At 42.7% G+C, this 27992-nt stretch overlaps 1 protein-coding gene and 1 long non-coding RNA gene across 2 annotated transcripts in view; both read right to left on the minus strand.

Moving 5' to 3' along the window:
* Positions 1-27992, minus strand: part of MAML3 (mastermind like transcriptional coactivator 3) — a 435952-nt gene that overhangs the window by 110092 nt on the left and 297868 nt on the right. The gene's annotated exons all lie outside the window — the stretch shown is intronic.
* On the minus strand, positions 17627-20431 carry LOC135970770 (uncharacterized). The gene is made up of 2 exons (XR_010586614.2): positions 18903-20431; positions 17627-18579 (listed from the first exon to the last, which is right to left on the minus strand). It is a non-coding gene; the product is annotated as an uncharacterized lncRNA (long non-coding RNA).

The following is a 27992-nucleotide window of genomic DNA, read 5'->3' on the forward strand; positions in this document are numbered from 1 at the left end:
AAACTGGGCTGGCCTCTTCACTGGCTGGGATGGGTCTCTAATTCAGAGAAGCTTTTTCCTTCCCACGTGAGAAGAGTGTGCTGTTGGTGTCTTTGTTACTGAGCAGCCTCCCCTGGCATCCACTTGAGCCATCCTGACCCCGGCCCCCACCTCAGCATCCCAGGTCAATGTCCCTTCCACCCTGGAAAGCCGACATGGGCTGGCTTGCTTGTGTATGCCACGAGGAGTATCAGGAAAGGGTAGTTTTCCCTCACAGTGTGAATTCAGAGTTGGGTCGAGACTTTTAAAGCTGTGTTCATAAGAGTGCTTACCTTCTTATTAACTTGGGGATTATTCACCTGCTGGGTGAACAGAGGGCCATATTAGAAGCTCTTATGAACACGAATCGCATAACTAGGGACCTTGGGAAAGATACCTGAACAAAGCATTAAGTATGGATAGACCGGTGGCTCAGCAATTAGGACACAATTGTGGACAATCAATTGCTGAGGAATTGTCACATGGCTCTTACATATTTTGAATGCTCTTCCTGTTCCCTCAGACAACTATCTGCATAAGAACAGCCTGCACAGAGGCTCCCTGAGTGTAACATAATTGCCTGCTGTTAGGGAACCAGCAAGCCTCTTCAGATTTAAGCTGTCCAGAACTCCATCATTTAGGCTGAAACACAAACCCATGCTCTTTTGTGTTAGCAAAACATCCACAAATGTAGCCATCGGTTTGTTGCTTCAGAGAACACAGACTCGACCCTTGCAGACACATACTGCAGCATCACACAAAGATCCCTCTCCCTTTGGAAAAATAGAAAATAATCAAAAGAACGCCACTCTCATACAAGAGAGGGAAGCTAAAGGCACCACTGAAAATGAAATACAATAAAAAACAATGGAAGAATCCCAACAAGAGTTGAGGACAAAAAGAAAGTAAGCGAGAAGTTCTAGGTAGAAATGAGTAACAACAATTCAGAAAAGGATCTGGCTAAAGCAGAGCTGTGAGTGCCCAAGGTTAATACAGAGTCTGATGTGCATGACAGGAACGTCTTGGTAGCTTCCCTGGCACAGTGACCTCTGGTACTTACTGTTCTTCTGGAAAGTGAGGAGAAATCAGAACATGGAAAATAGGGAGGTGTATGTATTCAGAAATAAAGACACCCAAAGAGTGACAGAAAAAACGACATTAGATTTCAAATACCAGTTTAAGACGACCACAACCAGAACAGGAATCTAGCTGCTCTATGATGTGTAATAGGAACGGTTCTCAACAATGCCATTCACCAACAAAGACTGACTGCTGAGGGTTTCTGAAAAGGAGCTGTGGACTGGCTTAAGGTGAAGATGCTAAAAGATCCTGACACAGTAACAGGAATGCCTTTTTAGAACCTGTGCTTCTATTGGATTTTGGCTTCTCTACGCAGATTCCTGGAAACAGAGTCTCTGGGATCGGTGAATGCAATTAAAAATCACAAAGGACTAGAGAGGGAAAAAAAAAAACAGAAAATAATTTGGTCAAGAAGAAATATGCCCAGAGTCATTTTTTTTCCAATCCAATATCTTTGTTAATTAAGCATTTTTCCAATCTATGATGAGAATACTAATAATAATGTAATACTATACTACTCATTACTAATAAAACATATTTATGAAGTGGAAATATAATGTGCCTATTTCCAAAATGTGGTTATAAATGACTTACTCTAAGCCACAATTTAAAATGGTTTGAGAAATGAGTCTTTAATAAAGAATTGATGAGGATGATGACTGCTGATAATAATTCTATTTGGTAAGATTATGTGGTTTGCTATGGCAATTTGAACTGAGGTGATTGCCTCAAAAATTACTGCAAGTAACTACTATAAGGAAATTTAATTGGTGATAAATACACTGATGGTGTGTCAACTCTTGAAAAAGCGAGCCTGTAACTGAAGAATCCAGCATCATTTCATCTATGGATTCTATTCATAGTCATTACGGTGCTGCCAAGATGTTATTTGTCTGGCACACTTGCACATAGTAGGGATTTAAAAGGTGAGTGCATAAGCACCTATAATTGGTCCTCTATGTAGGTTCCTACATAAAATTATAGTTAATCATAAACCCATTAACATTTAGAAAAAAACCAATTATAACATGGCTTAGGATGGAGCTGTAATAGCGTTTGTGATAGTCAGTGACGTGGATGCTCCACATGGTCAGAAAGCCTTGATGTTAGGACACCAGGATCTAGCCTGAGCTTTTTAAAAAGAATGAAACAAAGCAAAACAAACAAATACAACCCAAACACACTACCAAAGTTCACTTTTCTTTTTAATGGTATTACTACACTAATAGGCCAGGGTGTGCTTGAGCAAAGCATTTGCTAGAACTTCTCTGTCCATCCCTTTAAACACAGAGAGCTAAGTGTCCTAGTGGACCTGTACAGATATCACATACACATTGAATCCTACTAAAAGACTAGGCATTGTCTGGAAAGTGGAACTCCACGGAATAAACAAAGCCCTGAGCATCATGGGGTTGAAAGTCTAGAGACGCCAAGCAAATTAACAAATACTTAAATACAACATAATAAATGATAAATGTTGCAATGAAAGTGTGGAGTAGGCACTTCATGGAGATGAAGGTTGAAAATGGGCAAGTGACGGCTTTGCAGAAGATGCACTTCTTTTTTTTTTTTTTTTTTTTTTTAAAAAAAACCCATAGTTTTATTGTCATGAATTATGGTTTTTACTCACAAAACAAAAATATACATGGAACATTGACTTCAAGGGTTGGTTAGGAAGTGGAAATCCGGTGGCCTCTCCCATTGTCATGGTCCTGACATAGGGCTAAGAATAGGTGATTCCATGCTTGAGCCCGGGAGGTGGAAGTTGTGGTGAGCCAAGATCATGCCACTGAACTCCAGCCTGGGTGAGAGTGAGACCCTGTTGAAAGAGGAAGGAAGGAAGGAAGGAAGGAGTAAGGGAGGGAGGGAGGAAGGAAAGAAGGAAGGAAGTGCTGGGCGCGGTGGCTCACGCCTGTAATCCCAGCACTTTGGGAGGCTGAGGCGGGTGGATCACAGGGTCAGGAGATCAAGACCATCCTAGCTAACACGGTGAAACTCCGTCTCTACTAAAAACTTAAAAATTAGCCGGGTGTGGTGGCGGGCGCCTACTTGGCGCCCAGCTACTTGGGAGGCTGAGGTGGGAGAATGGCGTGAACCCAGGAGGCAGAGGTTGCAGTGAGCCAAGATCATGCCACTGCACTCCAGCCTGGGCAACAGAGCAAGACTCTGTCTCAAAAAAAAAAAAAAAAAAAGGAAGGAAACAAGGAAGGAGGAAGGGGAAAAGGAAAGAAAGGAAGAAAGAGAAACGAAGGAAGGAAGGAAAGAGTAAGGGAGGGAGGGAAGAAGGAAAGAAGGAAGGAAAAAGGAAAGGAAGGAAGGAAGGAAGGAAAAAGAAAGGAAGAAAGAAAAGAAAAAAGGAAAGAAAAGGTGATTCCTGAGTTAAGCCTTAAAGGATTAAGGACTAGTAGAAGTTTATGAGTCAGATCAAGTGTGGCCAAAGCATTCCAAGTAGAGAAATAACCTGTGTGAAGCCATGAAGAGCCTGTGTTTGAGGAACTGGCATGGTAAATTGCAGAGGATGTTATGAGGAAGGGGAAAGAGATGAAGCCAGGAGGCAGATGAGGAAGCTGAACATACCAAGGGGTCTGGATTCCACTGTACAGTGACGGGCAACTCCACAGTAATTCTGCTCCTATTTATATTAGTGACTTGTATACTGGCAGAGTAAGCAGGAAGAATGACAATGACAAGAAAAATACAAATCTTACCAGGTCAGGAAAGTATTAACACCCAAATAGATTCACAAACGCTAACTGCTCTTATGCTATGCTAGGAAAATCTTGTCTATGTTATGTTATGTGAGGTTTATAACGGAGTCAAGCACCTTTAGGCTGCAAACAAGTTTTGCTAATTTTTATTGAAGTCTGCATTGGTCAAATGACATTTGGAATTTCATATACAGATCTGGGAATATAACTTTTAAGAAAGATATCAGTTATTATCAGCATGTCAGAAAGAGGATAGCCTTTGTGACCATGGGTCAGATAATCATGTTAACGTAAGGAATAGTGGAAGGAACTGGCCATGTCTGAGTTGGGAAAGAGAGCTAGAGAAATATGAAAGCTTTTGTTAGCTCTCTAGAGGTTGCCTACGAAAAAGGGTAGATTTACTCCGTGTCACAACGTAGGAACAAAGTGGAGGTTATATAGAGAGAGATTTCAGCTGAGTACAAGGAAGGACTTTCAATTCATTCTATATCCAAAAAATGAAAGTGGATGACAGGCAAGGACTCCACGGCCATCTCGTCAAAGAGTTTTGGAGGAGATTCCTCCTCTTGGCAAGAGGTTAAGCTGGAGGACCTTGACAGTCCTTTCTCCCCAAAGATTCTCTAAAATGTCAGTACATCCTGGCTATATCAGATATCTGTAATTTCAAAACAATCAATGATCCTATATAATTTATATCTCTGGAAATCTAGTTCATGTTAAAATAATCAACTATACTTTTGCACACTGTGCTAATTTTTAACGAGGATTAAAAAAATAAGACATGATGCTATTATTTCTCCTTTCCTCAAGGAGGCATGCCACATGATCCCATGGACAATCACCGACCTCTTACGAAATTGGGGACTGATCCTAACTTGGCATTAATTAGGAAGCAGAAATCATTCAGACATAGTTATACTAGCAATGGAGGTTTATAATGTACTTTGAGGATACAAAGGATTCCTTTGAGTTATGAAACCCAAACAATAAAAGCAATATTGACAGAGTGCTTAGGGCATATTGGGTACTCCACATTCTGGCTATAAGGAGATTAGTAAAAAATGAGACATTTTCTCTTCGAAATTTGTACCAATGACACAATCATGGCCACCAAAACCCCTCAGAGAATAGAAGAGGTTTCAACTTTCCCATAATCAAAGGATAATCAATGAGGTCATGGTGAGGAGGTTTCCAATTACCTGTTGCTAAACCAGTATCAGTATCAATTTCATCCACCAGAGATCTATTTCCACCTATGATTTATCATAAAATCCTCAGGGTAAAAAATAACATTAGACTGCTGTTTTTAAACTTTCCATTATTTTTAAAAACCCAAATGAAGATCCTTGGATCTTTTTTGGGAAAAATAACACCTAAAATCTTAAAATAAAAAAATCTAAATTAAGAAAACATTTGAAGATTCACTGACACCAAGTGCCGAACTCAAACCCAAGATCCCAATAAGAGACTTTCATATTAGACTCTCTTATTGCAGTTAGTTTTCCCATATGACAAGTTTGATATGTTTCCCATATCAAACACTCTCTGTTTATTGATAAAGGCCTAGCAATATTTTCTATCCCCGACCAAGAGGGTGTGGTCTTGCTGACTCCAGTGATCAAGTTCAGAACCAGATGAATATTTCTCACCTGACAAAGGAACCAAATATATGCACACACTGGAGCTTAACCTTAGACCCGAGCATGGGATCACCTTCTCCTGTGAGTACCCAAAGCCAAGATCCTAAGCATGTGGCCAGAAGAAAAAAAATCACTTAAACTGAACATAATATCCTGGGGAACAAAGGCCAGCACTATTCCAGGGAGTTGATCCTTCCCACTTTTTTTTTTTTTTTTTGAGACCGAGTCTTGCTCTGTCACCCAGGCTGGAGTGCAGTGCTGCGATCTCAGCTCACTGCAAGCTCCGCCTCCCAGGTTCAAGTAATTCTCCTGCCTCAGCCTCCTGAGTAGCTGGGACTACAGGCACCTGCCACCATGCCCAGCTAATTTTTTTGTATTTTTAGTAGAGATGGGGTTTCTTTTTTTTTTTTTTTTTTTTTTTGAGACGGAGTCTCGCGCTGTCACCCAGGCTGGAGTGCAGTGGCCGGATCTCAGCTCACTGCAAGCTCCGCCTCCCAGGTTCACGCCATTCTCCTGCCTCCGCCTCCCGAGTAGCTGGGACTACAGGCGTCCGCCACCTCGGCCGGCTAGTTTTTTGTATTTTTTAGTAGAGACGGGGTTTCACCGTGTTAGCCAGGATGGTCTCGATCTCCTGACCTCGTGATCCGCCCGTCTCGGCCTCCCAAAGTGCTGAGATTACAGGCTTGAGCCACCGCGCCCGGCCTAGAGATGGGGTTTCACCGTGTTAGCCAGGATGGTCTCGATCTCCTGACCTCATGATCCACCTGCCCCGGCCTCTCAAAGTGCTGGGATTAAGGTGTGAGCCATCATGTCCGGCCCCCCTTTTTTTGAGGCAGAATCTTTCTCTGTCACCGAGGCTGGAGTGCAGTGGGGCGATCTTGGCTCCCTACAACCTCCACCTCCTGTCAAGTGATTCTCATGCTGCAACCTGCTGAGTAGCTGGGATTACAGGCGTGTGCCACTATGCCCAACTATTTTTTAAATTATTATTATTATTTTTTATTTTTAGTAGAGACAGGGTTTTGCGGTGTTGCCTAGGCTGGTCTTGAAGTCCAGACCTCAGGTGATCTGCCTGCCTTGGCCTCCCAAAGTGCTGGAATTACAAACGTGAGTCACCGCACCCAGTCCCTCCCATATTTTAATAAGGATTGTTCTCCTCAAATGTGCAGGAGGCTTGAGGGAGGAGTTGGGTGTATTTACCATCCGCACCACTCATTCCTCTAGGGTGGGAAGAGAAGCTATAAAAAGTGAAGCACTGTTCATCTTTATTCACTGTTTCCTCCCAACTTCATTCTTCCCCTGTAGATGGACCTTGTGTTTCCCACACTTTCCTCTGGGATTGACCCACCAACAGGAATTGTGCCTGGTGCCTACTTACTAAATCCTCAGCCTCAAAAGTAAGGATGTACAGAAGTCATTACTTAAAAAGATTTTTTTTAAGGTGTGACCTTCATATTTAAAGTGAAATGTGCAGAAAGGCAGAGGTCCACACGATCATGTAATCTGTATAAACAAATGATCTCAATGGTTATTCGGCAGTCAGTTTAAGTATCTGATATTTGTCCACATTATCCTGCAGTGATCAGCCTGGATTATTCCTCTTAAATTTTAAAAAATAACCTTGGAAGAAGGGAGACGCATTTCCTTTATTTCTAGTTAAGAAAAACAACAGGCCAGAGAGCATAACAGTAATTTATGATTTTGCTGGTGTATTATCATCCAGTAATAAGTGCAACTTGAAACTACCAATTATCTCATGAGAGGGGTATCACCTTTTCTGTTGTGAATGACTACATCGATAAACGTAGGTTCAGCTCCCTCACTCTTCGTCACGTCACCAGCAGCTTCTCAGCAGCAGAAGTGAGCCAACCAGGGAAGCAGAGGAAAAACAAAAACAGTCAACACACAAACACGTAAGTTAGTCCAGCCTCTGGCCCGGGAACCCAGAGAGGGACAGAGAAAGATAGGGGGAGGGGCTGCGTGGAAGCGCCTGGAGCAGTCGGCAGGTCACACATACGCGGCGCTCGGCGGCAAACTCAGTTTACAAAGAGGCATCTGTTCCATTACTCCAATGCATTGTGGCTAATTACATCCTGGCCCGTCTGTGAAATGACAGCCACTTATTCTCCAGTGAACCGTAAAATCTGTACATGTTCGATTTGGGGAGTGGGAGAGCAGAGGCGTGGAGGCTAGAGTGGGAGGAAGAAGGGGGGAAGCCAAGGGGAAAGAGAAAAGACAGGAGAAAACTGAGAAACAACACTTCTGGCAAGACTATCACAACCCTAGTGGAAGAAATCTGAAGAGAAATACAGTGCTTCGACTCTGAGTTCGAGGCCCTAAGTTTACCATGCAAGAATTTGTTCTCACAGCTGTTGCTTTTCCTTGTTATTCAAAGGCTTCAGCACCAAGGGGTGGCCACTTGAAGGTCTCCATCATCATTAGGCAGGGGTTGTGGCTTGGGGACAAACTGACTTGCCCATTTGCTTCAGTCCCCAGGGGCTACTGATGGTGTGGGGGTGGGGGCTCTCCACCAGCTCTTTAGAAGAATGAATCACAGTATCCCTTCTCACACGGGGACCTGAATTAGCAGAAAGTCTCTTTAATAGATTGTGCTTAGGCTGGGGGGTGGGGGAGTGGGAGGAAACTGGGATCTTTAGGAGGAAAACTCAGTGAAAGAAGTGGAAAAATCAGGTTGGGGGCAGGGGGATGCTCCCCCTGCTTTCAGTTGACATTAAAACTTTATCCTAACAAAAATCCAAAATCACTTATGTAACTTGGTGACAGGTACAAGGGAAATAGAAATGGCAAATAGAGAACACTGCCATTTTGAAATGAGACTCCAATCCAGCATAGGTTTTAATAGGAAACTTATCTTCATTCCTACACAAAAGCTTTCTGTTAGAGGACTCATACAGTTCTATTGGAATCTATACTAGACACAACTGATGATATAGTGGAGTACTACTGTGGTTAAACATTGATCTTTCTTCCTCTTGCAACGATACCATACTATATTTTGTGGATCACAACTGTGGGCCTGAAAGATCTGGCAGCTCTCTGGAGGGAATGGTTACCCGGTAGCTTCTCCTTGCACCGGCCACTGGGCAGTTTAGTGGCGGTAGCAAGTAGACTGGGCCACTTCTCTATGTGGCCTGGGGATCCCGTGGATGGCCAGTGCCCTCCGTAAGACTGCGCTTCTTGAAGGTGCATCGCAGTCACTGGGAGCTGGCAAACGCAGACTCCGATTCAGAGGTCTGGGCTAGGCCTGAGCTTTGCATTTCTAATAAGTTCCAAAGTGATGCTGATGCTGATGGCTCCCTGGAGAATACCCTCCCTCACAGACACCTGCCCAATCCTCATTAGGTTGGGCTAATGTGGGGGAAGGCTGGAATATAACACAGTTCCTCTGACATGAAGCGGTGCATTTAATTGCTCTAGGAATTTTACTAATTTTGAGTCAAAATAATTTTAACGACTCTGTATCAACCACGGAGATGTCATAAAATTGATCAAAGGGTGACCACCCCTTTATGGGAGAAGGGGGAGGGAGGGTTAAATCTAGTTAGAGATGTGAAATCTAGTTAGAATGAAATGTGAAATAAGCCCTGATTTTATGTTTACTCCAAGAAGTGAATTTTGATCAGTGCCAAGGGAAAAGTAATCTTAAAAGAGTTCTGGACTTTTGTTCATGTTCTACTAATATGTTTCCCGTTGGCTGAGGAAACAAGCAGCTCTGGAAAAAATACCACTTATAGGGAGAGGAGAACAAGACAAGGGGGATCTCCCCTCTTCTGATGTGTGTTCTTGCATAGAGTTTTGGATTTAACTAGAATGAACTAAAGTTTAACTCAAGTAAATGTTTTCACTAAGAGCAGGGGCTGAAGAGAGGTGACCCCTTCATCCAGCTCAGGGATGGCCTTGTGTGTCAGCAGTGTGCATAAGCACGCTTGGTTGCATGTATGTTTATACTTCTGTCCTGAGTTAGTAGTGAATGAGTTTTAGTTTTTGCCTCAGGGCGCTTGATATTATGCGACAAATTCTAAGTGTTCAATGAACACTGTCGACTGACTAAAGACATGTGAGTTCAGCTTTCATTTATTATTTGAGGCGTCCTGAGGCTGATTTTGTTTCAGTTCTTGATATATTCCTTCCAGACTCTGAACCAATGGCTTTCTATGAACCAGAAAACAGACTAGTCCGTAACTGAGGTTAAAAGTCCATTCTGCAGTGGATCCTAATATACAGATACCCGTGATAATATTATACAGACTGGAAAAATAGTTTTAAGGCTGTAAGGAGACTAGAGAGGATCTAATTTGACTTCTCCAATTTATCAACAGGAACCTGCCCTATTTTTACTCAGTTGCCTGTGGTCATTGAGGTAGGGTGAGCTCTTTGACTTGAGAGTTTTTTATATTGCATCCTGCTGCATCTCCCCCAAAGTTTCATATAACTTTTCCAAAGAGGTCCTCAATTTTCTTCATACAATGACAGAAGAGTCAAATGTTATTTTCATTAAGGAACTGATTGTGGCTCAAAGGAAGTAAAGTTAAATGCAAAGATGACGGGAAAAATTCCACCTATATAATGGAAAAGAGAATAACATTATAATTCAGGGAGCTGAGATTCAGGAATACATTTTTGATGCTTACTCATGAAGGTGGCTGGGTGAGGGGTCTGGGGACTGCACCACAGGGGGCCAATGGGACTGTGCAGGAGACAGTGGATGACACAGAACCTTATCAGGGAAGCCAGTAAAGATGGTGGATCATGTGACCCTCGGCCCTCTAGGGCTGAAATGCCAGTAAGAAGATATTGAGCCTCACCATTCTGTCTCTTCACTTTCATGGCAGTTTCCATAGATAAACCACATCATAAAGTGAACCCAAATAACAGACACATAAATAAACAGGTAAATTCACATAGGACCCCAAAGGTGTTACAGAGACCAGACACACATCTACATTTCAGCTCCTCAATCAATTTGTCTGTTTCACCTGAGTATCATCTGCCAGCTCATCAGTAAATGAAAAAAAGCTAGAAAGGGCAGTTGGGAGAAAAACATCAATGCCATAAAAATCACAGACCTCGGCAGTATAGGATTGGGGGGCAGGAGGTAGGGTGATGACAGGAAATACCCTCAGAGGGTTGTTATGAGAACTATTTCCAATTCAAAACAACAATGATGATCCTCTTTATTCAATTATCAACTTCTGCTGTCTTAATGCCATGTTTAGGGGAGGTCAAATTACCAATTAAAAATGGCATACCACAGTTCCAGCAAGCCAGTCCCAGGAGGTTAGCCAAGTGCCGGAGCCCTCCTTTGACAGAATGGCGAGGGGCCTTTTCGGCTTCCTGGCTCTTGTGCCCTTCTCTAGAGATGCAGGAATGCTGGAGAGCACGGGCCTATGTTGTTCTTGGTGGAATACAGCATCATTCACACTTACTAAGTTGCTCCTGCAACTTGGCTATTTCTCTTAGACAGTATGAGAAACTTTCAGATCTTTAATTTGCTAAAGAATTACTAACTCCGGCCAGGTGCAGTGGCTCAAGACTGTAATCCCAGCACTGTGGGAGGCCAAGGAGGGCGGATCACCTGAGGTCGGGAGTTCGAGACCAGCCTGACCAACATGGTGAAGCCCCGTCTCTACTTAAAAAAAAAAAAAAAAAATTAGCTGGGCATGGTGGCGGGCACCTGTAATCCCAGCTACTCGGGAGGCTGAGGTGGGAGAATTGCATGAACCTAGGAGGCAGAGCTTGTAGTGAGCCGATATTGCGCCACTGCACTCCAGCCTGAGCGACAGAGTCAGACTCTGTCTCCGAAACAAAACAAAACAAAACAAAATCACTTTTACTACAAGAGCACAGTTCGGTAATCAGATAAGGCAAAGAAAGGCACTTTCTCCTACATCACAGGAATATTTTATAATACAATTATAAGGATAGGCCAGGCACTGTGGCTCATGCTTATAATCCCAGCACTGTGGGAGGCCAAGGCAGGTGGATCACCTGAGGTCAGGAGTTCGAGACCAGACTGGCCAACATGGTGAAGCCCCATCTCTACTAAAAATACAAAAATTAGCTGGGCGTGGTAGTGCACGCCTGTAATCCCAGCTACTTGGGAAGCCGAGGCAGGAGAATTGCTTGAACCTGGGAGGTGGAGGTTGCAGTGAGCCAAGATCACACCACTGCACTCCAGCCTGTGCTACACAGTGAGACTTGGTCTCAAAAAAAAAAAAATAAAATAAAAATTAAAAAAATATATATATAGATAATAAAAATCTTTTTGGCTGGGTAAATAAGAATCATTCTGTACTGTCTGCTTAGATGGAAAGGCTGGAGGATAAGCTGGCTGGGAGATCTGTTCATGTTAGATGAGGCTCCCAGCGAGGGTATGGGTACATTGGCCAAGCCTGGGTTGGGACATGTTTTCCCAGATCACCATTATAGGATGACACAAGGTAGCTGGAGGCCGCCTTGTGTGTGCTACTCCAACAAGGCTCCCTCTGTTAATAAGGAGATTTTTGTTTGGTCCCAAGGCTACTCTTAATTGTGATATTAGCATGTAAGTGGATCTACAGTTAATTTTTGACCAGGCACTAGATTTTTAGCTTTATTTTGGGGTTTATTTCTTTAAAAATACTGCATTTCAGCAGTATTGCCCTATCTTACAGATGATTCCCTACCCTTGAGATATTCCTTCTGTCTCGTACATTTGGAGTCTAATTTTGGGGAGGAGCATATCCATTAGATATTGCTCAATTCAACTTTTTCTTCACCCCGAGCCTCCCTGCTTTGTTTAGTTTGAGGAAAGCAAGCCACTTTTCTTAGAAAAAGGAATCTTAAGCTTAGTAAAATGCATTTCTGAGAACAAGAGATTCTGAAAGTGTTGCTGTTCAGGTCCCTGAATCAAAAATTTTTATTCCTGGTTCTTCTAAGATGCTTTTTCCATTCCTTCTCTGGTTAATTGGTTGCATTGTCCAAGTTTTCCATAGGAAAAATGGTGTTCTGCTATGTTTGGGACAAGATACTGTTCTGCATGTTCTATTTCCTTTCATCCTAGAACAGAACAACTTTTATTATTATTATTGCTACTATGAAACACGAACTGCCACTTTCAAAGTATCCCCACAGAATCAAGATGTGGTGTCCGCCTCCCTTCACTTGATTTGTAATGGTGAGGTTAACAATGGTGTCATGATTTGCTTGGCCCCTTGACATAGTGTCAGCAACATAGTTCTAAACAGATTTCTGAGATCTTCTCTTCTGACCCTCGGCTGAAGTCACTTGAAAACATTCATTCTACAAAATTCAGGTGGGTTAAGTGCCAAGCCTTAGCCAAATCCTCAGTCAAGCTTAAATGTCTTAAGAGAACTGATTTCTTGAGGCCAGGTGGCTTGCACATCTGCAAGTCTGATTCATAGACACCACTTGCCATCAAGAACGCGCTGGCATCATTCCTCATCAGAGCAGCCTGTGATCCCCACACACGCCCCTCCCCACTCATCACAAGGAACAAGGTCTAGGTGAAAGATTCAGACAACAGCACCGGATCCTCTGTTGGCATCAAAAGTCCATTGCTGTCCACCATGACATAAGTCAGATCCTCTGGGAGCAAGGGGGTCGAGGGGCGAAAGTACTCTTGAAACACCACTACCAGAGTGGGGGGCTAAGGATCAATTGCTTTTGCCATGTTACCCACACCTTCTCAAACACAAATGGTCATGAACTAGCTCATCTTCTGCTATACAGCACCCCATCCAAGTCCAACAGATCTTTTTTTTTTTTTTTTTTTTTTTAATGGAGGGTTCTTTCGTTGGCATTCCTTTCCATCCTTCCCCAAGCGGAATCAAGTTAGGGAGCAGATATGCAGCGTGTGTGTACACCCAGCATGTGTTTTCTTGTTCCCACCCTACATTGTTTGTTGAAATAAATATGGAAATAAGGCTGAGCAAGACAGCCAAGCCAGCCAAACTGAAATAAATTCATCACTCATGGGCTCTCAAGGGATGGAAACCGTGCATTTTTTTCCTAAATGATTATTTCTGAAGCACTGAAGGAATGGCTATATCACTAATGAGGCCTGTACGCCATGACTGCTGATTATAAATGACCTGCAGAGAGACGAGGAGATAGTGGATATGAAGGGGAGATGGTGGCATGGAGGTGAGGGGAAGCAGCTGCTGTGGAGGTTGCAGCTGCTGGTGGCCAGCAGTGGGGATTACTATCCAAAAGCAACTCTCCCTGCACTTCTGACCCAGCAGTACACCCTCAGAAAAGCATATAATTATTCTGTGTGAATTCAAGTGAGTGGAAAGGAGTCAAAAGCCCCCCAAAGATAGAAAAACATCTTCTGTATAAGTCTGTATATCACCGTGACCATCTCTCTTTTCCTGTGCAAGGAAATTTTTGGCCGCATCCCAGGATCTGGAAAAGACCTGGGTGGATACTGCAATGACATATAAACCACACGAAGACACTACATGGTCCCCTGGCTTCTGGTCCCTGGGATCCTCCCTTCATAGCTATGTACTGGGCATACAGAAAAAGAAGGTGCAGATATAAGCGCAGTTCATAAGTGGGATGAGAGCTGTCCACAGAGCAGTTGGTAAATTCCAGGCCAGGTGGACAACACTGGACTTGCAAAGTAGGTATCCTAATGCTTGGACTGATCAAGCCATGACTAATCTTAACAAAACTACAAAACTTCTCAGAGCTTCGTGATTCGGTGGCACTCTTATTGCATATGATGGGCTTTAGGGAAATGCCAAATACCTCCTGGCATGCCCCAGCAAGAATCACCCAGACAGAAGCCCCCGTGCAGTGTGAGCAGCGGCTGGATGAAAAGGCCTGGCAAGGAGGATTCTCGACAAATGAAGGGATCCAGTTCCCAAGGGCAAGGGCAGGATAATGCAGTAGTTGCTTTTCAAAATGAGTGTATCATTTAACTTGAGAAAATGCACGAATTATCCTTACATCCTTATGAACAGGTGGAGGTGGGGAGGAGCTTTTGCAGCCTGTTGAACTAAGAAGCTGTGACAGGGCGTGAGATATGTCAGCAATGCTGGTGGTGCCAGAGGTTTCTGAAGGTAAGGAAGATACTGCTCTCTCTGCCATGGCGGCCAGCGAGCCTCACACATCATGAAAGGTATCCAGAAACTTCTTGATTGTTGCATGCATTGTCCTGCACATAGTTTCATGGACATAGAGTCACATGTGGCAAGAGTGAAGGCCTGGGCTCTGGCTCTTAATGCAACAAGCGCTCTGGCCATTCTAGGTTATCAGCAACTCATGTGGTCACAGTGACTGCAAAATGAACCAAGGCCTCTGGGCTATCACCCTCCATATCCTAAATGACTAAAGAGATAACAACATAGAACCAAAAGATATGTGGCTTCCAACATTATAAGAGAAGTATGGTCACCAAATTTATCAAGGCAATACTCATCCCTAGGGAGGCAAAAGGAGAAAGACATAAAGGACTAATTATAAAGGTTTACTTAGCTTACTTTCACGTTTTAGCCTTGGGGCTGTGCAAGAAAAACACATGCATTTAACTCCCTCTCTGCAGACCTTTTGGGCAACAAAGAGCCACACATCAGCAAAAAGAAAAGCAACAAACAGCAGGCCCCAGCATTCTCATTCTTCATCACTGGGGTGAATGCCATGCCCAGCTCTTTCTCTCTCATCTTCTTCATGTAGGGTCAAGGAACAAACAGGGTTCTCAAACAATCAAACAAAGAAAAGAATTAAAAATCACCCATTTCAAGATGCAAGCGCCTTGCCTTGTTGCTTCCAACAGGGGAGCAGAGAGAATCCCACCAGATGCTGCTTCACTATCGGCGCTGACGCTTTCTAATGAATCTGACCCCTGGCTGCAGCTCTAAAAGGGTGCAGCAGTGTGTCAATGTAAACAGCTAAACCTAGTGTCATGTCAAGTGGTAACAAGGCCACTGCTGGTGTTTTACAAGCGCTGTGCACTTAGCAGATAAAAATGAGCATCCTATCGCTGGCCCCCACAAGTCACACTTATCAACAGTGAGAAGAAACAATGCTTTGTTTGATAGGTGTTGCTTGGTGCCAGTGACAGGAGGTTACATTTCTTACAGGCTGCCCATTAGCATAATGAAAAGGCAAGTAACAGCTGCATTAACAAAATCTTTTTGCATGTGTCCACGGTGAGCCGCGCAGAGCTTCCTGATGTTCCCTCTAATAAAGAGAACTAATTACCCTCCACAGTGCCACCTGGGCTAGAGACAACCAATGTCAGGAAAGGGCTTTGACAAACACATTTATTTGTCCAGGACCAAGTCCAGGGCCAGCAACCCCCATTCTTCCTGGTATCAGAGTGGAGCCAGATGCACACAAGATCAATAAAAGGTCCAGAGTTCACTGCAGGCTGGGGGCAGTACCTGCAGACAAGGCATCCCCTGGGAAGACTAGGGCTTCCTGCCTCCGCAGGGGTGATGCTTTCAGAGCCCATACGGAGTACAGATCATCCTGGGCACCGTGACCTGACATTGGGTTGAAGTTCCCATCTGAAACAAGCTGAGAGGTTTGAGGATGCCAAACAAGGAGTTTAAAAGGAAGGGAAGGTTGTTTTATTCATGCGAACATACCTGCTTTTTAATAAAAGAATTTTAAGCAGGTAACTATTTGTCGACATTATTATCCCCTGATTTTACATACAAGGAAACTAATTATGGAATGGGTAAGTGACTGTATCACATATCTAAAAACGGGAAGAGAAAAGAACTCACGTTTACTGCATTCAATGAGCATCTACTCATTACCTAGTTTAATTCTTTCCACAATCCTAGAAAGGAAGCGTTTTTATTTTTATTTTTCATTTGTTTTGAGACAGGATCTTGCTCTGCCACCCAGGCTGGAGTGCAGTGGTGCAGTCTTGGCTCACTGCAACCTCCGCCTCCTGGTTCAAGCGATTCTCATGCCTCAGCCTCTCAAGTAGCTGGAATTGTAGGTGTGCGCCACCACGCCTGGCTAATTTTTGTGTTTTTAGTAGAGATGAGGTTTCACCATGTTGGTCAGGCTCGAACTCTTGGCCTCAAGTTATCCACCTTCCTTTTTTTTTTTTTTTTTGAGACGGAGTCTCACTCTGTTGCCAGGCTGGAGTGCAGTGGCGCCATCTTGGCTCACTGCGACCTCTGCCTCCTGGTTCAAGTGATTCTGTTGCCTCAGCCTCCCGAGTAGCTGGAATTACAGGTGCGTGCCACCACGCCTGGCTAATTTTTGTATTTCTAGTACAGACGGGGGTTTCACCATGATGGCCAGGCTGGTCTTGAACCCCTGACTTCAGGTGATCCACCTATCACAGCCGCTCAAAGTGCTGGGATTACAGGCCCAAGTCACCGTGCCCAGCCCAGATCAGCTCCTTTTGTTAGCTGCAGATGCTTTCTCCAACTTCTTTTCCCTCTAAAGAGAAGGTAAGACTAAACTGATAACTTATGGCATCTGTTCCTCCCGAAAGCTCTACATGAACCCACCTGATAATGGGGCTTTGGCAATTACCTTATTTCTTCCAACCCAAGTCCTCAATCTACTGTGGAGCTCAGCATGCGAAGAAAGATGATGCCATCTATCTTTTGCCCAAAGGTGAGTACATACTAAGACGTGTCTACTCTCGGGTCCATGTGCTCAAATTTAAAAAAGACACCAGGCAATAACTTGATATGTCACAATTTTAGATGTACTACCCAGTCCCAATACAGGGAATTAGAATATTTCCAAAACTCTGAACTCAAATCCCAACTTACACTACTGACAGATCTTAATTACTTACATTTAAGGACAAGGCAAAAGTAAAACCCAAAATCTGGTGAGTTAACATTCATTCCCAGTTCACCAAATGTTTTGCCAGAAAATTTACAGGATTACTTATTCATAGATGTAGGTAATTATATACAGTTGAAGTTTCTCTAGAAATGACTCCTACGGTATCTTAATTCGGAGTCTTCTAATGAAATTGCTACTATCTCCAGTTTGTTTATTTTTATGTTTTTATTTTTTTTTTTAGACAGAGTCTTGCTCTGTTGCCCAGGATGGAGTGCAGTGGTGCAATCTCGGCTCACTGCAACCTCTGCCTCCTGGGTTCAAGCTATTCTCCTGCCTCAGCCTCCTGAGTACCTGGGACTACAGGCATGCACCACCACGCCTGGTTAATTTTTGTATTTTTAGTAGAGACGGGGTTTCACCATGTTGTCCAGGATGGTCTCGATCTCCTGACTTTGTGATCCGCCTGCCTCGGCCTCCCAAAGTGCTGGGATTTCAGGCGTGAGCCACCGCGCTCAGCTACTATCTCCAGTTTAATAACCAAATTATTACTGTCCTGTTTGGTCTGATCGTGTCCTAGTCTGGACCCCAGCTTCTGTTTCAAAAAAATGAGCATTTCCTCGCTTCCTGAGACCTTACTGTTTGGGTCTGATGAAGCAACTTCCCATGGACGGCATTGTGGCCACCGAGAGAAACCCCACCCACCAAAGGAGAAAGCTTTGCCCACAGGGCCCCCGGGAGGTGCCATTTTCATCTTCTATTGCACTGCGCTGACATTTTTAAATTATAATGACTCCATATCCCAAATGAGTCCTAAGAACATTCTGAATCAGCTAATTAATAAATCAATTGCTCTTCAGGATGGCATTTATCAAATTCACAACTAATATGTGAGGTGCGAGTAGAGTGGAAGTCTGCAGCTGCTACACCTCTGGCTCTGGTAGGACCCAGCTAGTTCCAAAACCTCTGCTGTGCTCTGGCTGTAAGCAAAACACCTTCAAGTTTCTATGCATACTCTTTGAGTCCATTGGGATACACATTTTATCATCAGAGACAACATCTTATGCAATAATGAGTAGTTGCCTAAAGAATGAAGAACAGGAGCATCCCTACTAATCAGACACTCAGTGTCCCATATGGTGATGGTAATTGAAACATCCTTCTGGTCACACTGTTGAACTAAGATTAAAATCAATTAGATGCCACTGTTTAGATGTTGGTGGCATTCTGGTGTCTTTTTCTTGTTCGTCAGGCACAGAGATGAAGTGGGAGTTAACAATACCAAGCAAGGCATCTTACTTCACCAAGAGTGGACCACTGGTGAACTCTCAGTCCCTTAAAACCTGATGTTTTCTTTTTTTTTTTTTTTTTTTTTTTTTTGAGACGGAGTCTCGCTCTGTCGCCCAGGCTGGAGTGCAGTGGCCGGGTCTCAGCTCACTGCAAGCTCCGCCTCCCGGGTTCACGCCATTCTCCTGCCTCAGCCTCCGGAGTAGCTGGGACTACAGGCGCCCGCCACCTCGCCCGGCTAGTTTTTTGTATTTTTAGTAGAGACGGGGTTTCACCATGTTAGCCAGGATGGTCTCGATCTCCTGACCTTGTGATCCGCCCATCTCGGCCTCCCAAAGTGCTGGGATTACAGGCTTGAGCCACCGCGCCCGGCCAAAACCTGATGTTTTCTACAGGCTTCAGAATCACTGCCAGCATCCTGAAAATCAGTTGTGACAATTAGGCTGTCAGAGCAGTGTGTACTGCTCTTAATCATCTACTTAGTGTCTCTTTCTTGGTCATGGACTGTACCCTCCTTACCACTGCAGCCACACGGCTCCTCTTCACATGCTGTTATTGACAGTGTGGGTGGGATAGCGGGATGGTAGGCAGCTGCCCAAATTTTCTGTTCATCAGTAATGGGATGACATAAAATGAGACCACAGGACAAGACTGCAGAGAGCTTGGGGACAGGTTGAGTAAGAGGCAGAGAGCCGCTGTCCAGATGCCAGAGGGCTGAACAAAAGCCTGCCATTGGTTTAGTTCTATTCTGGCTCACACTATTCACCTTTCTTTCTTTTCGATATCATCAATATGGTTTTTCTCCTGAAGGGGACTGTCTCTCTCTCTCTCTCTCTGCCCCAACACAGCATCCCTTTTGATGAGATAATGGGTGTTGACTTGCAGTCAAATACTAAAGCCTGATGGCTCCACAAATTACTTAGACAGAATCTAATCCTGAGGGTAGGTATCAATGATGGGGTATGTGTGTGGGGAATCTCTCCTACAGAGAGGTCACACCGAAGAAGTAAGAAGATGGGAGAGAAGAAGTGAGGGTGGTGACAGAGACAGGGAAGGAACTAGACATGTGGCTGCATTAGACAGAGTACACAGAAGGGAGGCCTGCTGTGGACATTGGAAAAGGTGTATCCATTAAGAATGAAAATAGAAAAGGGCTTTTTAATTTCAAGTTCTGGGTGTCTGAATCAGGTCAAATTGGCAGAGACACATAGGTAGAAACTGAAGTTAGAAAAATTAAGTAAGTGCAAGGATATCATATTTTGCTGTATAAGTTCATTTCTAAACATACAGACGTCAGAGAGTTTTGATAAATGCTCATATTCTTTTCATGATTGTACTAAGATCTCACACAGTAAATGACATCAGGTCTTAGAGTGGATTGAGACCAAGACAAAGCAGGAAGTTACTTTGAATAAAATTTTACTCATCTCAGTATTTTTGGATGTTTCCTTTATCTGAACTGAAGCACTTCATATGATGTCATCTCTTATTTTCTCTTTGGCAGTCTCCTTTATAAATCTATGGTGAATGGTATATAATAGTTTCATCGGTACCACCATCCCCTTATACTTGATATTATGATAATTCTGAAATACAAACTGAATAAATACATAGGTAGGTCATTTTCAAAATGATTTTTATTTGCTCAACAGATTGAATCTGTGCAGTAGTAAAATTACAGTTCGTTAAGTAAATCTTGAGTCAGAGTAAGGTTTAGCAGGGTAATGTTGATCTTTAACCCCTTTGTCTAGAATATGTTTTTAGGAGTGGGAGGAAATCCCAACATCTATATAAACAGAGAACTCAGAGTTTGAAATGCTCCAAGCAGACATTCTTATAGTTATTTGTGACAGCTTGACGGTGACAAAAATTTCAGGCGCTGAAATGCTTTCTCCTCGGCTTATGAATGGCTTTTTATGCAAGTCTTGATAGATCATTTTGTGCCTTCATTTTCCTACCTACAGATTGCCAGAAGCCTTGGTGACTGAACTATGGCTTATAAGAAGGTAGCACCGTACTTTATTTTTATTTTACTAGCCAGACTCCATCACCAAACTACACATTTTTGTCTGTAAGGGGAAGAGTTTAAGAAAGAAACGACCTACTAATAATAGGGTAAATATTATTTTATATTTAAAGATGTATTTTATTTTATTTTTTGAGACAGGGTCTCACTCTGTCACCCAGGCTGGAGTGCAGTGACACAATCATAGCTTACTGCAGCCTCAACCTCCCTGGACTCAGGTGATCCTCCCACCTCAGCCTCCCAAGTAGCTGGGACTATAGGTGTGCACCACCACACCAGGCTAATTTTTGTATTTTTTGTAGAGACGGGGTTCTGCCATATTGCCCAGGTTGGTCTCAAACTCCTGGGCTCAAGCAGTCCACCCACCCTGGCCTCCCAAAGTACAGGGATTACAGACATGAGCCAACGTGCCCAGACTAAATATGTATTTTAAAATAGCCATTAGTTTACATGACTTTTGGTAGCAGACAGAACTTTTCTTTACAGGCACAGTCTTCAAAATATAGCTCCATTAAAACATTTTTGCTTCTGGCCTTCTCCAGTATACTTTAAATACCTATTGCATGGCTTTATTAGGCTATCCTTTAATTTAGAAAATCAAGGTGATTCATTTTAATTTTTTGGAGGAAAATTGTGTGTTTTTCCCTGTGAGACTGTGTCACAATTCTTTGATAGCACAAAGGTGGGGAAAACCCCAAAAGTGTAATGAGACTGGATGGATCTGCTTCTTCCCACATCATTCAGTAAGATTTTCACAGTTCACACTTAGGATTTTTCTGAATCTATGAGAAGACAGGCCAGAGACAGGGTAATGGGACTCAGCTCTGACTGATTTGCAAATGGTACAAATTTCACTACTTGGCAAATCTCCCTCCCTCCATTCTTTCCTCCTTTCCTTTCTTCTTCCTTTCTCAGCTTTCTTCCCCCTCCCTCTTTCCTCCATTATTCACATTGTGTGTGTATATATATATAGTGTAAAAAACAAAACAAAAACAAACAAACAAAAATATATATGTGGTTCTTTTATTCTGGGTTAGCCTAGACCCCTCTTCGTCCAGAATAGTGTGGGAAGTTGGGTGCAGAGGGCAGCATGGAGAATATAAGATCACTCAGATTCAATCCGTTGAGCAAATCATAAAAATATTGTTCAAGGAGTCCTGCAAGAGTCACACGGAATCCCACAGTGCTTGTTTTACACATGTTTCCATGCATACCTGATACTGTGTCTCTCCTTCAAACACTTGGGACAGCTCAGTTCATGGGGAGGTAACAGATAAACTGGAACACTGTTTTCTGGGCTTCTGTACAAAGCCTTTTAAATTTGATTTAGACAACTGAGAACTGATTAAGAAACAAAGTGCCACTGCTAGCACTAGGAAGTTGATTGCCCTGGTGAACAGGATCAATTAAGTACAGGAGGTAAAATCTTCAAAAATACTTTCTAGCTGTGCCCCATTGCTGATCACCAAACTCATGGTAATGGAAGAAAACATGCTTCACCTGATTATTGTGATAACTAAACACACTGCTGCTTCTATTGTTGTGAAAGGCATGCTTGAAAAGGAAAGTTAATCTGGAGGGATGGATGACTGAGTGGCAAGCCTAGGTCACAAAGCACAGCTCTCTTCACCAGAAATCTACATGGGACTCAGGAAGAAACAGAATTCAGGATATTTTGTGTGTTTATTTGGTAGTATGTTTGATCTGGGCAGGAGACTATTTTAGGGATCTCCAATCTCATCCATTTGATCTATTTTTCTTTTAAGCATGTGTGCTTAGTAAATTACATATTGTAAGCGACCCTGGGGTGTGCAATCTTATCTCTTTTAATACACTTTTCCATTCTGACAAGGAGCTTCAGTGGCTTGGAATAATCCTCTTCAATTGACAAAAGAAGCCCCCAATTTCTAAGTTTTTAAACCATTAGTGGCTGATCAGTTGCAACAAATATGCTGCCACTGCTGCTGCTGCACCTAATGATTGAATTTTAAATATTCATGATGGATGGATGTCTGTGTGTGTGCACAGAAATGACAGCATCGACGGCTGCTTCTCACCAGGGCACCGTTAAAGCTGAGGCAGAAGCTGCATATGTCAGATATTTTCTGGTTAAATATTCCAGTCATTAAAAAAATTATTCTCATATAGATCCAGAAGCATTAATGCGTGAGATATATGCATCTACAAACACAACAATGTTGAAATGAGCAGAGTCCTTTCCTCAAAAATAGCCCTTTAATGATTGAACAAAAAACAACATTGAACACACCAGCAATTCTGACAGTGGCTATTTTTGGGCATTGTGATTTTTGGTGATTTTAATTTTCTTATTTTTGTCTATCTGTACACATTATTTTTCTAAGAAGACAAAAGTTCATGAAAAATCCCAAGCAAAGCAAAATAATATCATAATAAAATGTTGACCACTAAAAAATTTTTGAGAGATATGCACTCACATCTTATATAAATAAACACAAAAGAAGAGAATAGAGTAAGTTTTGTCTAAGTTTTAGCTATGAAATAGGTGGGAAGTAAGATTGTTCTCCCTCTCAGACTAGAGAAAAGGCAAGTCAATTTCTAGAGGAAATTCAATATACAGGATATAGTGTATAGTGATCAGAAAAGGGACATGGTTTATACTATGAAATTACACCAAATGTATTCTTTGGTCATCATTTTGGGTTCAGATTATAAACAATTAAGACAAATTAGCTGAACTGAAAAATGCCCCTATTTTCAACCTGCTAGAATGAGCCCCTACGTCTTTTTGTTTCTTTCCTTTCTTGCTCTGCAATCTCTAGGTCCCCTTTTCACCGCTCTCCTTTTCTGGCAATGTTCTTCCTGACACATATATTCAAACACTATTAGATCTTACTGTTTCTTGCACTGTGCATTAACATCATCTTTTTTCTTTTTTTTTTTTTTTTTTTTGAGACGGAGTCTCGCTCTGTCGCCCAGGCTGGAGTGCAGTGGCCGGATCTCAGCTCACTGCAAGCTCCGCCTTTTGGGTTCACGCCATTCTCCTGCCTCAGCCTCCCGAGTAGCTGGGACTACAGGCGCCTGCCACCTCGCCCGGCTAGTTTTTTGTATTTTTTAGTAGAGACGGGGTTTCACCAGGTTAGACAGGATGGTCTCGATCTCCTGACCTTGTGATCCGCCCATCTCGGCCTCCCAAAGTGCTAGGATTACAGGCTTGAGCCACCGCGCCCGGCCTAACATCATCTTTTTTCAAATGGATTCCTATTTAATAGTATATATGACTATCCTGATCACAGAAAAGGAGAAAAATAATGAACAAACACAGGTATTATAGACAGCAAAACCAGACATACTTGAATTGCTCTGTAGGTGTGAATGCAAACTTAGGTTTGTGATTCTACAATAGGATTCTAGGGGTTCTCTGGACCAGAGACTAAGTGGTTAAAAGGAAAACTGTATGAACTGCTTGGCTATGATTGGTCCCTAGGAACTTCCTGTAGAAAAGGATTAGAGCAAATAACTGAAAGGAGGGTCCAGACGCTGTGTCTACAAGAAACACGGGGCAGAGACAAATGAGACAAGATCTGATCTCATAGCTGATAAACAGGTTAAACTGTGCTTCTGGGGTTGGCTCTCCCCAGTTAAGAGGTTATATCACGAGTTTGTTTACAGGAAGGAGGAATAGCAGGAATGGGTGAGGATGAAGGTAAAAGGAGCCTCAGTAGGAAAGAAGAATTTTAAATGCTGAGTCTGAAAATTACTTGCATTGTAACAATATTGCAGGTGATGGCAATAGAACCCTGAAGTATACACTAGTTATTCCAAATGACATCCACTGTAACTTAACCACTCAGATTTTAATTTGTCATGTTTGCTCTATCCTATCAAAATATCCTTTTATGGTTCATTTGTGGATCAGCATGCTTCCTTGTAATGTTACATAAAATTCTCAAAGGAGATTTTTCTGTAACTGTTAACATTTTAAATAATATTTGATGCATTTATAGGAGTTACTTAGAAAATGATCTTATGAGGAAACATGGCTTGATATGCTAACTATAAATAAATATATACATAGACCTTTATACTATATAAAAAATGTGTTTCATGTCTTACATGAGATTTACAGACAAATAGCACAGGTATTGTCAGCCAACTTTTCAGTTTGCTTAAAATTCTTACTTGCCTGACACTAAATTTTATTCAATTCAGTGTATTTCCCCCCCTCTACACCCTATATATTTGTAGCCAGTTGTCTTGTACCTGATATCACAATTAAAAAAAGAAAAGCAAGCAGTGTTTTATAAAATCTAAATTTCTATATCATTTTGTGTAAAATAGATGTAAACATTTAAATAAAGCAAAACAACATCCTAAAGGAGAGTTTCAAGTCATTATTACTGTCTCAGCACTCCTCGTTCATCCAGTTAATCTCACTCTGCATGATTAAGGCGACCATACATCCTGATCTGCCAGCACCTTTCTGGCTTATAGCAGTTGTCCCGGTGACCTCTTTGGTTAGTGCCCCTTTTCACTCTCAAAAGTGCCCTGGTTTGGATAATAAATTAGATGGTCTTGTCCAAGGCTATTAGCCCATGAGATAAGCTAGGTTGTTATCAACATCTAGCACTGGTATAAACCTCAACCTTCTATATTCTTTTTTTTTTTTTTAGACAGGGTCTCACTGTGGTGCCCACGCTGGAGAGAAGTGGCACAATCTCGGCTCACTGCAACCTCTGCTTTCCGGGCTCAAATGATCCTCGATCCTCCCACCTCAGCCTCCCGAGTAGCTGGGACCACAGGCACATACCACCAAGCCCGGCTAATTTTTTTGTATTTGTGGTAAAGATGGGGGTTTCACCGTGTTACTGAGGCTGGTCTCAAACTCCTGAGCTCAAGTGATTTACCCACCTCAGCCTCCCAATGTATATCTTCTTTGCTTCCAAAAGGATTGTTGAGAGTAAAGCTTTTGATGTACACATATACTCATGTTAAGACAGAAAGAGTATTATTTGCAAGATAAAAAAAAAAAAGAGAGAGAGCACTCTACCAAAATGTAAGATATGGTTGACATGAGAAAATTACCCAAATTTTAAGAGAGTCCTTCCAGAAAAGTAGGAAATTATGGTACTTTTACATGAAATATCTTTGGAGTTTTAGCATTCACTACTCTGGCAACTTGGGTTCCAGAACTTCAAGTATGGTCTCCTTTCAAATACTGTCCCTCCAGGCACCTTCTCTCTGAAGGTAGCAATGGTTTTATAATCTTACAGCCTTCTTTCTGGGGTTCATTTTTTTTTTTTTTTGAGACGGAGTCTGGCTCTGTCGCCCAGGCTGGAGTGCAGTGGCCGGATCTCAGCTCACTGCAAGCTCCGCCTCCCGGGTTTACGCCATTCTCCTGCCTCAGCCTCCCGAGTAGCTGGGACTACAGGCGCACACTGCCACGCCCGGCTAATTTTTTGTATTTTTAGTAGAGACGGGGTTTCACCGTGTTAGCCAGGATGGTCTCGATCTCCTGACCTTGTGATCCGTCCGCCTCGGCTTCCCAAAGTGCTGGGATTACAGGCGTGAGCCACTGCGCCCGGCCTCCAACTTCTTAAAGCTGTTGTTTATCTATGGTTTAGGTCAGCTACTAGTTTGCCCTGCATCTTTGACATCACAGATGTAACACGCCACCTGGACTACTTTCTTCTTCAGGGCTTTTTAAGACTCTTCAAAGGAAGGCCAGCTCCTATTGGCTCTGAAAATCCACTTTATAGTACCAGCGCCCAAGGCTGTAAGCCCTGGAGCTTGGAGAGAAATTTGGAAGAAAAGCAAGAGAAATAGCAACCAAATTATCTTCGAATGTAGAATGTCTTTGGGTTGTTTTCTCTTTTCCAACAATGACAACCAACATACAGTTCATTATTTCTGTTTTCTAAACAGAGGACAATGTTCATACTTGGCAATACGGGGCTAACATAAAGAATAAGTGATAGGCTGGGTGGAGGCATTGGCTCAGGCCTTTAAGTGGAAAGTGGATTTTGTGTACATGGCTTTAGGACTACCCTTGAGATTACAAAAGAAATAGGAAAACATGGCTATCCTTGCAGGCTGTAATGATCCTGGCGCATAGGTATATGCGCTCACATTAAAATAATGGCCACTTGTGAACGGTTGATTGTTGGAAGAGGGTGAAGGGATGTTCCTGCCAGAAACTGACCTTAGAGATCTCTTGAATGAATAGCTGAGGGATCACTGAAAGGAAATGGAGAAGTGAAAGCTGCTCTTCTAAGTTTGTACGCGGTCTCTTTCCAAAACAAACCAACGGGTTCTAAGACCCTGAGTACCTTGGGACTTGCTGCTAATTGAAATTTGAGCAGGACTGGCACCTTAGCAATCTTCACTCTGGCTCTATGTCACCGGCTAGAGTAAACACACAGAATAATACAGATGTGTAGATTCACAAATTTGGAAGTACAAACTTTGGAATTATTGAACACTTGTTCTCAATTGCTAAAGATCTTTAATCAACTATATCCTCACCATGGTACTGAACAAAGCTGGATGAAAACTTTGCGGGGCATAGCAATTTGAGGGGTAAGTTTCTTGGTTCTTTATAACCTTTCTGCAAATCAACTTATGACCATGTCACAGTCACAGAGTAAAATGTAAAAGACATAGAAAGCACCATAGGTCCAAAGAAGTGTGAAACCTATTGTTGGTAACTTTCTGTATTTCCAGTGTTCACCAAAATTCAGAAGACCGTGGGTTTTTTTTTTTTTTTTTTTTTTTTATTTGAGACAGAGTCTCACTCTGTCACCCAGGCTAGAGGGCAGTGGTACAATCTTGGCTCACTGCAACCTCTGCTTCCCGGGTTCAAGCGATTCTTCTGCTTCAGCCTGCAGAGGAGCAGGGATTACAGGCACCTGCCATCATGTCTGGCTAATTGTTTTCGTATTTTTGTAGAGACGGGGTTTCACCATGTTGGCCAGGCTGATCTCAAACTCCTGGCATCAAGTGATCCGCCCACCTCAGCCTCCCAAAGTGCTGGGATTACAGGTGTGCGCCACCGTGCCTAGCCTGGACTGTGTGCTTTTAATTGCATGGTACTTTCCATGTTTCTAGACTGTTAGTAATCTATTCCAGGAACGTCACATTTGCCAAAATGCAGCATTCTGGTTAGGTCTCTGCCTTTCTCACTGACTCAGCCATTGTGAAATGGAAAGAATGCCTTAGGTTTATCTCCTTGCTTTGTTTCCCTTTACCAGTTGGGCAATCTTGGGCAAATCTTGTATTCTCTATGATGGGCCTCAGTTCTCTTATTTATTTTCTAATTGAAAAGAAGTAATGTATGTGAAAGTGATTTATAAATAGGAACACACAGTACACACTTTGCTACTATCCTCTTGTGTTACAGACAAGACCTGACATTACAGAATGACTAGGTGACCAGAACCAGAAAGTCATTCAGTTACAGAACCA

The sequence above is a fragment of the Macaca fascicularis genome, chromosome 5, assembly GCF_037993035.2.
Source record: "Macaca fascicularis isolate 582-1 chromosome 5, T2T-MFA8v1.1".
Lineage (NCBI taxonomy): Eukaryota > Metazoa > Chordata > Mammalia > Primates > Cercopithecidae > Macaca > Macaca fascicularis.